Source organism: Zonotrichia albicollis, chromosome 4 (genome assembly GCF_047830755.1).
Source record: "Zonotrichia albicollis isolate bZonAlb1 chromosome 4, bZonAlb1.hap1, whole genome shotgun sequence".
Taxonomy (NCBI): domain Eukaryota; kingdom Metazoa; phylum Chordata; class Aves; order Passeriformes; family Passerellidae; genus Zonotrichia; species Zonotrichia albicollis.
This window is the reverse complement of record NC_133822.1, coordinates 35428763-35441309: the sequence shown is the minus strand read 5'-3', so window position 1 is coordinate 35441309 and position 12547 is coordinate 35428763. Positions and strand designations below refer to the sequence as shown.

At 46.8% G+C, this 12547-nt stretch overlaps 1 protein-coding gene across 2 annotated transcripts in view; it reads left to right on the top strand.

Moving 5' to 3' along the window:
* The window catches only part of TOB2 (transducer of ERBB2, 2), a 28607-nt gene extending 16388 nt beyond the window's left edge, over window positions 1-12219 (top strand). For both annotated transcript variants that reach the window (XM_074539437.1, XM_074539438.1), the window contains exon 3: window positions 6323-12219. The gene's annotated coding sequence lies outside the window, so the exon portion shown is untranslated. The remainder of the gene's footprint in view (window positions 1-6322) is intronic.
* The last annotated feature ends 328 nt before the right edge of the window (window positions 12220-12547 follow it).

Sequence of the window (12547 nt, the reverse complement as noted above, 5' to 3'; positions counted from 1 at the left end):
GAGAGGAGCTGAAGAGTGGTGGTAGAAACTGTTTAGAAGTGTACAGGCGGTGCAGTGAAGAACGTGCAACTTGACATGCAGCAAGAGCTTGAGGAGCTTTCTCCAAGCAGGTTGAAGAACTGGTTAAAAAGAGGCTTAGAGCTATGACCAAAGAAGCTGTTGATGCAGTTTGACTCCTGCTGTGCTTACAGAAGCAGGAGTTTGTACCTTCTTTGTAGGCAAACAGGATTATGTCAAACTACCTAATGCCATCATTCAGTTCTCTTACTAATGGAAACATTGAGTGTGGGCTAATTGCTCGAGCCAAAAAGGGAGGCAGGTTTTTATGATCACCATGCTGTGTTACCCTACAAGTACAAACTGCTCCTTTCAGGACTCTGCATAAAGCAGGAGTATACATCCAGCTCTGCTTGCTTATGCTTGAGGAGTCAGGATACACAGATTGTCTGAAGCTTTTCCATCCCAAGATCCCGTCTTTGCTGTCCTTCCCCAGGGCCTGTTTCTGCACTCAGTATCAGAGCTGACTTCTGTGGGAGCATTACAGCCCTTGGATGTCAGGCCCTCAGTGGGCTGCAAAGAAAAGGAGTGAAAAAGCCTGCTCTTGGGTCTGCATCCATTATATGGATGCTTCTTTCCCCCAGTGGCTCCCAAACCACCCACTGCTGCTGAAACACAGCCCCATCTTGAAAAGAGCTGTGTGACAGTGGGTATCGCAGCAGCCATTTTGTACTAATAACAATAATTTTGTACTAATACTGTGTCGTGGTAGGGAAGACAGAAATGACTAATTAAAATGTTGCAGAGATAGTCAAGTCATGAGAGCATTACTCAAGTGCAATTTAGCTGGGAAGCTGCAATTCACAGCTCTGCTATTACAAAAATACCGCAGGGCTTAATTGGACACATTGTTGTCAAGGTATCAGGGTAGCATCCTGCCTGAACACAGCTCCAGGCTACCCACCATCCTGACTGGGCATCAGGTCAGAGCCTTCCACTGCTGGCTCCCAAGTGGTTGGTGCCAACTCCAACAACTACAGTTTTTTCTGGCTAATACCAGGCAGGCCTAAGGTGTCTCAGCTTGCAAAGAGATCGTAGTTCAGTGTGGCATGCTTAAGATTAAGGTAACAATATCATTAGTGGGAAATCTAGCCAAGCAAAGGAGATGGAGGGAGAGGAAAGCAAAGGGTAACACAGAGAGAGACAGAGCAGCCTTCCAACAGGCCAGAGAAGGGAGGCAGGAAGGGCCTGGGTGTGAAGAGGACAACAGCTCCCACACCTGGCACATTTCTCTCCTGCTGTTGCTGTCTTAGAAGAGATAAGCCTGGCTTCTTCTGAAAATGCCTAGTGAGCAATCACCACAAACACCTTCCCTGATACATTCTGTGACACTGTGAATCTAAATGACATATGTTACAGGAGAGAAAAAGTGATCTTGCATGGGTTCAACGAGGCATCTCACCCCTGTGAAAAGGCCCTCCCTGAAAGGCTAATGTGGGTCCAGGCCTGCACAAGAGGCAGCAGAAGCAGCCAGGCTTTGGGAAAGAGCTGTTTTGATCCTGAGGGACCTGGTCAAAAGGAAGAGAAAGATGCAGACACATCCTGGCATCTCAGTGCCCTGCAACCAGTGACAACAGCTCTGAGCTTTTGCTGCCCCAGACTGGGAGATCAGAGGTGCAGTCTCTGCTCTGGGCCACAGAAAATCACTTGTATGAAGAAACACAGATGAGATCTTCCATCTAACTGACCTACACATGGTGCCCCTGCAAAACTCTGCTCTGCTCTCTCAGCTCCTCGTGCTGACTGCCAACACAGACATCATGCTCACCAGAGACACCTCCTTTTCCATATGTTACAAATGCCCAGCTTTGCCTCAGCTTGGCCAACAGCAGCCCCTCAAACTTCCTGCCAAGGCTAACTGTTACTTACCGCCTCTCCTCAGTGGGACACAATGGCAAGGCTCAGCCCAAGCACAGTGTGTGCCCAGGTGGGATGCAGGGGGAGAACGAGCTTCCCCACACCTCGACTCGTTCACAGGCCAGCAGCCTTGCAGCGGGTCCTGCTGAATGATGCAGAGCCTGAGAGGACATACAGTAGGACTTACTCACTGCTCTGGGATGTCAGTCCTAATGGAAAACAGCAGTGAGGAGTTAGAATATGCCATAAATATTTACTAGCTAAGGCATCCATTTCCCCAACAGTTGTTAGAAGTCTTTAGATGCTTGAAATTTCAGGATTGGACTCCATCTTCTCCAGCCTTAGGAGAACCCATCCCAGCACCATCCCAGTGAGTCCAGGTCATGCCTCCTGTGCAGCAGGTGACTGCATGGCTGCCAAACCAGCCCCAGATCTGCCGAGCCCCTGGGCAACACAGTCACCTCCTGTGAAGGATGGTTGGTTTGTGGATGCAGAAATAGCCTGGTGTGGTTTGAGACTGGGACGAACCACATTGTTCTCCCCACTGACAGGGGGCTGCTGAGGAATGTCAAGGTTTCCCTTTGCTCTGGGAGAAGATAGCCCAGTCTCAGCCTTCCTTTCAGCGGTTGGTCCTCCATGTGCAAACTCTGGGGTCCAGCAGTGCGTTCCTTCTCAGCCCGCACAGCACAGGCACGTGGCTGGCGCTAAGGAGACACACTTTAAATAACCACACCACAGTGACTCATGCCTTACCCAAGGCAGTCTGGCTGCTGGCATATAAAGCATGAAAGCCGATGATCTTTGAAAGAAGAGAGGATCCTACAGTGAGCAGACATATGGCTCAGTTCCTGGCCAGAAGGTGGGAGGGGTGGAAGCGTTTCTAAATGAGATAGGCTGGGAGGCTGAGGCTCGCAGGTGTAGAACAGTTTCTCCCCAGTGCTGCCCAGCTCTGTCCTCCTGACCTGCTGCCACATGCACAGCCCCTTGCCTCTGGAATTTCCCTGAGCTAGCAGTTTTCCAAGCTGAGGAGGCTTGGGGGGTAGGGAAAAAACATGCAGGAGCATTGCCTGAGCCCAGCATGGCTGACATGAGGGGGACATCGTATGCTCTTTTGCCCTTTGCAACATCTGTCCTGTAGCACTGAGGTGGCAGAAAAGGACAGGCAGTTCTCATGGTTCTGGTGGACCTTCACCTTTCCCTCTAGCACTTCAATCATCCTCCATCTCCCCAACCCCCAACAGTTCCAGAACTGCCCTTCCCATTCTGCCTCACTCTCAAAACTCTCCCCATCCTCTCAGCCCCCTTCTCACACCAGCTCCCCTCAGCACTGTCCCACCCTTCTTTGCCTGTCCCTTTGCTCCTCCCCAGACCTATCCTCCCACACCTCCTGTGCTTCTTTTGCAGCTTCCCTCCCTGGAAGGCCACTCTACAAGCTCTGTTTTCTGCTTCTCTGGGCCATCTCTGCACCCTTCCTTCCTTGTCTGCTGCCTGGGGCCACATCTTCCCCTCTGGCAAACAGTCACCCCTCAGGACCTACTGTGGTGTTTCCCACAGCTGCCAACCCCTTCCCACAGCTGTTTCCTCCAGAAGCACCACAGTGGCTTGGCAGGCTGGACCAGATTTCTACCAGCAGCCAATAGGGAGGCCAGCCTTCACCTTGGGTTGCATCCGGCTCTCCCTCGCCTCCTCTCCAGGCTGTGGCTGTGGCTGGGTTGCCCTTGACAGCCACACGAGCTGCCTTCCCCAGCCCACAGGCTGTTTTCAGGGCCTGGACACCCTGGAGCTGCTCATCGGCTTTGGCAGGGCAGCGTAAATGTCACGTCCCTGCCTGTTCCCAGGCTGATGCCTGTTCCCGGCCCGGAGCCATGCCCGCGTGTCTCCCATTATGTAAGGCCTAATGTGGATGGGAGCTGGGAGGCCTCGGGCTGGCTTGTGCTCCATGAATGACAGCTGCAAAAATGACAGGGGAACTATTTTTAAACCTCCCCCTGCCTTCCTTCTCCAACTCTTTTCCCCACAGCCTCAGCCAGGCTGTGTGGCTGGCCAGCCCATGGGGGCAACTGGTCCTGCTGGGCTCTGCCGAACAGGTCCTGAGCCATTCTTTATACTGCCACAGAGGAACATGCAGCACCTCAGCACAGGGTGGTGGTACCCAGAAGGATGTATCCTCTTCCAGCCCTCCTGGGCCACCAACAGGCCCCTGACATTCTCTCCTTCACCTCAGAGCCCTGCTTGTCAGCAGAACCAGCAGTGTTCCTTTCTTTCCCCCCAGCCTCTCTCTGTAACTTTAGAAAGGTCATTCCCTCCTTCTTGAGCCACAGGGTTATCACAGTTCCTTGGAGAGGAGAAGAAGGGATCTAGAGGGGGAAAAACCTATCTTCTACTGCAGAAACATGATACCCCAGCACCACCCTGTCCCTCAGAGTGAGGGCAAGAGACAGATGGTCTGGAGAAGGACCTGCATAATTGTCCCATCTCCCACTGAGTGTTGTTGGCACAGGGACCAGTAGGGACGAGGCAAGGTGAGTGAGGAGCTGTCTAAGAAAGAGGCTCTGACAGTCACAGGGACAATTGTCAAAACCAGCAGTGTTTTGCCCCAGAATGCTTTAAACAAGACACCCCTCAAGTCGGAGCATTGGAAGAAGGCCTGCAGGGGTAGGACACTGCCCATGTGCTGCCAGTTTGGCTCTGAATAAAGACTTGGTTCTAGAATTTGCCCATCAAAGAATTGTCTGGAGAGACCAGTAAATATGAGGTACCTCTTCTCCTGGCATTGCAGGTGCTGCTTTAGACACCCCTCCTCAGGAAAGTTGGAGCTGGCCTGGAGCAGGTACAGAGCAGGTTTGTGAGTGGCCATTTTGAGTGTGGAGCTTGTTTACTCTGAAACAGGAGAATTTGAGAGGGAACGGCATCCATGTATCAAAAATATATGCTAGGGCAAATGTCTAATTTGTTCTCTTAGAAGCTCATCTGGATCATAAATACATTTAGAATTAAAATTAGAAAGAAGTTCCTAGCCAGCCGTGGTATAAACTTCTGTGACAGCCTGTCAGGCTGGAAGGTGGGCAGAAGAAGCCTAATTTGGTAAGAGACTCAGCAGGCTGGTAGTCACTGCATGGCAGAAGAGGAGGGAGCCCAGAATGAGCCATACACAGGTCTGAAATGAAGTTTGCAATCATGTCCCCAAACTGGTCCCCAGAGGTATTGGTACAGAGCTGAAACCGCAGTGTATTGCATCCTCTGTAGGTTGGTTACATATCATTAATGTCATGCTTCAGGGTCCTCCCAGATCTTTAAAGAGGCAAGAAAGAGGTCACCTCTTTTCCTTCTGGGTTTTTAGGAAATTAATTTCCTTCATTTCTGTAGCCTCTCTGGCCACAGCCGCCACGGGGCTGGGGTGAGGCAGGGAGGAGAACAGGGTCACTAATGCTGCTCTTAGTCAGGCTTTGGGTGTGCTGGTTTGCCTTGCTCACAGGCTCAAGACAAAGCCAGCTCTAGGGTGAGGGAAGCATTGCCCTCAGGCTTGGTGTCTGTGGCAATCCGGGGAGCTTGAGGTGTTGCTCACCACGGCAGGCAATGCCCTTCCGGGACTCCTTGGCCGCATTTGCCCTATGCAGGTGCTTGGGGAACACTAGAGACACTTTTACTCTCTCCCACTCACTCCTGCTGCTGTTCGCATCCTTAGGTTTCTGTGGACTTGGCAATGGGAAGGGAGAGGGTGCCTTTAGTCATTCAGGACGTTCCCGGGGTGGTCCCCAAGTGTCTTGACTCAGGCAGGCCCAAAAGAGTCCAAAGCCTCAGCCCTGTTTCAGCGCGGCGCGGGGCCCGCACTGTCACAAGCATCTCAGCCTTTGCGACCTGCTATTTGTGCCTGCCCCTTGTCCCCTCACTGCTGGGGCTGCAGCGCATCCCTGCCCTGACGCGGGAGCCTCCGTGAGGGTTGCGGGGAGTCAGCTCGGAGGACCGCGGAAAGCAAGAGGCTGAGGCCGCTCCTCACCCTGCTGAGCCCCAGCCGAGCGGGGCCGGCGCGGCTGAGCCGGGCTCTGGGGCGGGCGGGGCCCGGGCGGGGCAGTGCGCGCGGCGGCAGCGCCACCTCGCGGCGCCGCGGGAGGGCGCGGCCAGGCCCGGCCGCCATTTGCGGCGCCGCGAGGGCCGTGAGGGGACGGCGGGGGCTGCCTGCCCGCGCCCCCAGACCGTGTCACACCGCGGGTCTGCCCTGCAGGACCTTGATGAAACCAGCCTTTCCTTCAGAATGAAGGTTTGGAACGGCAGCTTTGCCCTGGCTGCAAGCAGCGTGCAGGAGCAGGACACCGGGGCAACCATGGCTTGATGGACTGAGGCAGTATGCGAATTTAGGAGATGAGATTACTTCTCAAATGATGTATTTTTCATTTTACACCCTATAAAGCTTTAGGAACAAATTAGCAATCATCAGGACAAAATGAACGCACCAGCGGCCCACGACGGCTGAAGCAGCAGCTGCTGGGAGCCCCCCCGCCCTTCTCCAGCACGGGTTGCCTGAGCAGCACCGCGGCCCCGGGGCAGCCACAGCACCGAGCCCGGGGCCGGGCGGCCCTCGCCGCCTCACTGCCACCGAGGAACACGCACATGGATCTGGCTCACAGCCTTGCTGCTCCAGCCTTCAGCCGGGGTGGGGTGGGTGATGAGCCTGCTCCTGCAAGCTGGAAGCTTATTTCGGGAATAAAGCATACAAGAGCCGGTTTTGATCATAAAAATTGTGATTAGGCACAGAGGGATAAGGTACATGAATTCATCTCTTGCAACATCTGGAATACTGCCAGCAACTTTCCACTCCACCTCCCAAGCCAGCCTTTCACCTCCTCTCCTTTCCTTATGGGAGGAAGGCTAGTCCCATAATTGCTCTTTTGCAATTATTTTCCAGGGACACTCCACCCACTTAAGCACATGTCTATCATAGCTATACCGTCAGCTTCTGGCTTTGCTCTCTTATTGTCAGTTTGCCCTCCATTTCCTCAGAAGCCTAGGACACATTTTCTCAATGGCTATGTCCAGCCAACAACCACAGCCAAGAGCAAGCAAAAAGCCCCAAGGCACTTGGCAGCTGCATCTTTTGCACATTTCTCAACCACAGCCTTCCACTGCTGCTTCAGAGTGCTACAGACCCAACTGGAGAAGATCCTTTCTGATCTTCTGGTGGATCAGAAGTGGATCTGGTGTAGCCAGCAGGTGCAAAAATGAGTACCAATGCATCTAAAGTCCCAAGATCAGCAGATCTTCCCAAAACACAACAGGAAGAAGGCTGAGTAAGCTGTTGTCATATTTCAGATCACTAATAGTTGCAACATTTCCCAAAGGGAACTAGTAATATAATGTGCAGAGTTAGTACATTTATAAACTTACTCCCCACCCACCCAAGAGAACATTCAAGCTCCCTGAAAGAAGGCAATGTAACAAACATTAGTGCTGCTGCCAGCTGATATCCCAACAGGGAAAAAATGCCAAATATCCTCCACTCTGTTAAGGCCATGTAACACCAGGATACATCCAGCACAGCCTTGCATCACTCAGTTTCTAGGGCAAATCCTTGGCTTGGCCATGTCAAGTCCTTGGCCTTTGGTATGTAGTACAGGTCAGGCCCCTCCCTCTAAAGAGGAAAGGTTTCTTCTTTCATAAACAGATTGTCTGGGTCAATAATCCTGCCATGGCTCTGGAAGACAGCCAGAGAAAAACAACTCACTGACAGTTTGTTGTTCCTTGCTACCACCCTCCATCACTAATCATCCAAGATACCTTTTATAAAAGTGAAGATCCAACAAAGATCCTTCCTGCAGTTTATCTAGAGATTATACTGAAGCACCAGTGATCTTGTCTACCTTGAAAGCACGTGTGAGATGCAGTGAATATATAGAAAACAAATTTCTTACCAGGTTGATCTTCAATTACCAGTTTTTGGAAAACAAAAACAAAGAAACCCAACCACCAATGAAAAAAACAACAAACCAACCAAACATCTCAACAAATCAACCTACCAACCAAGGTTTAGTTAAAAAAAAAAATGCATAGAAAGGTACAGAGAAAGCTGTCCTCACGGAATAAAAAACTTACTTATTCAGAACTTCTTCCCATGAAAAAACAGTAAAATTCTGATTACTCTGTGGATGTAACAAAGCATGGTCCAAGTGTCTGCGGCTGACTTGTTCTCAGATTTTTTCCCCCTACCTGAGAGTTCAACCAAGAGTCATTGCAGGACAAACACAAAACCTTGCAATACTTTTGAAACCAGTTAATCCAGAAAATAAAAGCAGGGAACTGTATACCTGTTACCAAGCACATTTAACACATGGGAAATGCACAGCAAGAACCTGCTTCCAAAAGGTGATCAGCTGCTTTAGTGTCTACCAGCTTCCCTGCAAACTGCAGGTGTAATGCTGGCAGTGGAGCTGTACACCACACAGTATGCTATCTAGAGAACAAAATTACTGGATCTCAGCATAGTGGAATATACATTTTATTTCTTAAAAAGGAAGGGTACTAACAGAAGTTAATACAGTCAAAATTTTACATTTTAAACAAAAGCTTTTCTTTTTCTTAAAAACCAGTTACGAGCAGAGAGGTGAGAGGATTTAAACTACTCACAAAATCCAAGCCGAAGACTTTGAGAATCTGTGGTTTATACATTTAAAAAAGTGTAATAAATGGAAATATAAAATAATACCAACTCTGTAATAGTGAAATGCCCTTTCCTCATTAGATTGCTGTTTAAGCACCTTTATTTTCACCCATCAGCTGCCAGGAGTGTTTAGGTTTATGTACAAAATAAGCAGTTTGGGACAGAAGATTCATATATAAATTAAAACCATTTATGGAAATACAGTTTTACCCAGCTGCTTTACAAGCTTTATTATCACTTTCACTTCTATAGAATTTTTCAGTCAGGATGATTTTAAATGCTCTTGATGGACTGCTTCAAAAAGCAGCTACATATACAGGAATTATATAGACAACCTCAAGGAGTAGACATCCAAGAGATTAAACAACTTAACACACAGTAAAACTAAGATCAGATTTGTATCTTATATAAATACTGTGCAGATTTATCATCCATCCCATTGAATGAATGGGACAGATCAGTGTCACATCTGAAGACAAAAAAATACTTTTATCCAAGAGGCAACAGAATTTCAGGCCAAATATAGCAGATAGGAGCTCCCTCAAATTATTCAGTTAAAAACTGTATGTGTCTGAAAAAGCTTAACAAGAACAGAGTTTTCAGAATAACTTGCACATTTGCTTAGCTGTTTCATAGCTATATTACAGCCTAGAGACACTGAGAGAGGAGGAAAGAAAATAGAAGAAAATAAAAAGAGATGCCGTTGTCTCTGCCCACTTTAAAAGATGTGGCTTTGTCATTTACGGAACACAGCAGACACAGCTGTTACCAGAGAAGAGACTGCCCCAGTACAGCATTGAAGACAAAGTGACATGATGGCTGGAGAAAGTGTCATCACAGGCTAATTTCTTTACATGAAGGCTGATGGATTAATCTCACCTCCTCCTCAAAACCCAAGCGTTCAGATTTCCTAGCAGACTACTTATGATTCTCACTCCACTGTTTTCTATTTTTTTTCTTTTCAACACAAGATAAAAAAGGTCATGAAATCTGATGAAAGGTCCAGCTGTGCAGCATCCAGTGAACATGTACTCAGCAAAAGCACAAGCCATTAATCACTTTCTCTCTCTCTCCACACTACAACAGGAAACCTGTGTCATCTATGTACATAATGGAACTAATAAAGATGTAGACTATGTAAGTCACAAATGAGCTTCAGTAACAGTCACTCACTGTTGCACTGCAACTTGCTGCAGTCTGGCTGAAGGGTGGAGACAGATCTGTTTGAGCCAAAAGAGAGAATAGTTAAAAAAAACACACTCAACAAAAACCACCCAGCTTTAGTTTTCCTCAGTCACTGAAGTTTACAAATAATTTAATATTGCTACTTTCCAAATGCTACTCACAAACAAATCAACTGTCCAGCTAACAGGATGGGAAGAGTAGAATTATGAATGTAATCAGTGACAACTGTTAAAGAAAGACTGGAAGAGAATCAGTTCCCTCAAAATCTTAGTTTCTCTGCTTAAGTAGCTCATTATTATTTTTAAAACATTTTTTGTTGATAGAAAGCATCACAACTAGACTAGAATTCCACAACATCAATCTTTGTTTTGATTTCTGTAGTTCTCTAGGAAAGAAATAATCCCAAATCAAGCTACATGAAGCATTAACAATATTCAGATATTACAATGGAAGCACTTATTTATTACTTCATAGAACAGATTAGTTTTAAAAGTGTATTTACATGTTCTAAGTTATACAAAATACAGTATTCCAATAATTATGTTAATCACCATATTTCAGACAACTTCACATAAAAGTGCGGAGGATGCATCCATCCCTGATCCTGGCCAGTAGCGAGCGGTCACCGCAGTCGGACAGGTGAGAGCTGCTATCGTGCCCCCTGGAGAGAACAAATCCCACCATCCCTTCTCACTGAAACAGCTGCAGATCTAGGAAAACATTCAGGCAGGTACACGAGCAAGGTTTGTTGAGACCCACAGACCAAAATCACATGCCTTAATTTACTAGACGTATGTGAAGTACATTTTAAAGTTTTTTACAGATGTTGTACAGCAAAGGGCTTCTGCTCATGCCTTAGTTAGGAAAATGAAGTAACAAGGGTTTTGGCTATATAACAGGCACCCATATTACACTTAATATCAACAGCCCTCTAACTACAACTGGACAATGTGTTAAGGACACAATTCTGCAGCTGACTGCCTGGGCAGAGCTTCACATTCAATAACAGATCCTGTGAAGTCCACATGGTTCTCTACAGATATAGGGCTCTTCCCATGCAGAAATGACAGCAGAATTGAGGCCTTAAAAGACTGGGGCCTCAGATAGTAGTTTCCTCATGAGACAGCACTGACCAGGTCACATTGGCAGGTCAAGTCCCAGCGCAACAGCACACTTAGTTGAAGCAACAGCTATTTTTTCATGCCTTTCTGCAGTAACTCTTCTCCCTATCTGTATATTCCTTTCTGGACTGTGGAAATAGGACCAAGACAAGGAGATTCCCAAGACCTAAATAATTACTTATCTTCAGTATGATGCTAAACTGAGGGAATTCAAATTGGCCTAAAATTGTAAACAGTGAGGAGTCAGTTTTAGCAATTTCGCTCAGGTCAGACTCTTGCATTACTCTCCTCTTCCTCTTTCATTCTTTGCTCTCCTTGCCAAGTATCTATGTCTGTATCTACTCAAAGGATTCCTTTTTCCCTGTAGGTGTCTGAACTTCAAGAAGTTTGCATTCCAAAAGTGACTCGTGAGGGATAGGAGACTATCAAACTAACAAATTACATCCGTATGCCAATTTGCATTATGAGGAGTTAAATCACTGTAATTTCTCAATTAGCATTATGTTAGCATCTCCACAGATATTTAGTTAAGCTTATTCTTTCTACCTTTCTCCCAGTCTTCAACTGTGAGTTTATCTATCTTCACCATGTTACAGTGGCAGATATACAGACCAGAGTAATTATCTGAACATCTAGAAAGCCAGTCTGAGTCTTGTAGTGCTGCAAAGGCACAATGCTAGCACTAACAAATGATTTTGCTCTTTATGGATTTAGGTGTATGTTGCCAAAAATAAGAGATTTATGCACTAAGATAAATTTGCATTTCTCATCTTGTGCTTAGCAGCTAAAACTAGAAGGGTGAACAAAAGCCTATCTGGATTTTACAAAGGTCTGAGATACCTTCCTCTCACTAAAAATGAAAGCACCTGATCACAAGGAACAAAGCCCTTTTATGCTCAGGTGGCTTCCAATACTGAAGCAGCAATATTCTCCTCTGTGCAGGTCCATTATTTTTTGCTATCTACAAAAAAAATAAATTTCTGCATAAGTGGTTTTATTACAGCATTCCCAAAGCTGCTGGGCTTCCACTGCACCTCCCAACTGGAAATTGATTTGGTACAATTAGTAGCAGGCCTGCAGATAATGCTGAATGTGATCTCTAGTTAGAACACCTTGGGCACTCAAACAGCACAGCAAGGAAATGGAGAATTGTCAGAAAAGACATAAAATGTTACTGCAAAAAGATGCTTAGCAATAAACCAAACAACCCAAAAACATTTCTCCTCCAACAAAAGTTCATAATACACTACTTTTTCACTCTGTCCATGGAGGACCAAAAAAAAGCAGAGTTCAGATTATCTGAATATCAAAATTATCAGGACCAGTTTACCAACACTACACCTGCAATCTGAGATGTATCCACCTGATCCCAGCACAGAATGCTTCAGAGGAAAGCAAAGACACCCATGACTCCAACACTTGCTAAAACTTTACAATAACCACATAAGAGTAAAGACTTTTTCCTGTGGGAGTTAATGATATCTTTGTTACCAGCTTCAGTGGGAGCAGATCTTGGCAACAGGTGAAAGATTAAGCTTTTTGGAATTTTTAGACACTGACTATACGTAGATTAGATCATCATGTATGAAAGCAATACTGTATTAAAAATTGCACATTATTTATTCATAACTGCTGTCTTCTGTAGAGTAAAACAACACTCGTTGTCCACCTTTCA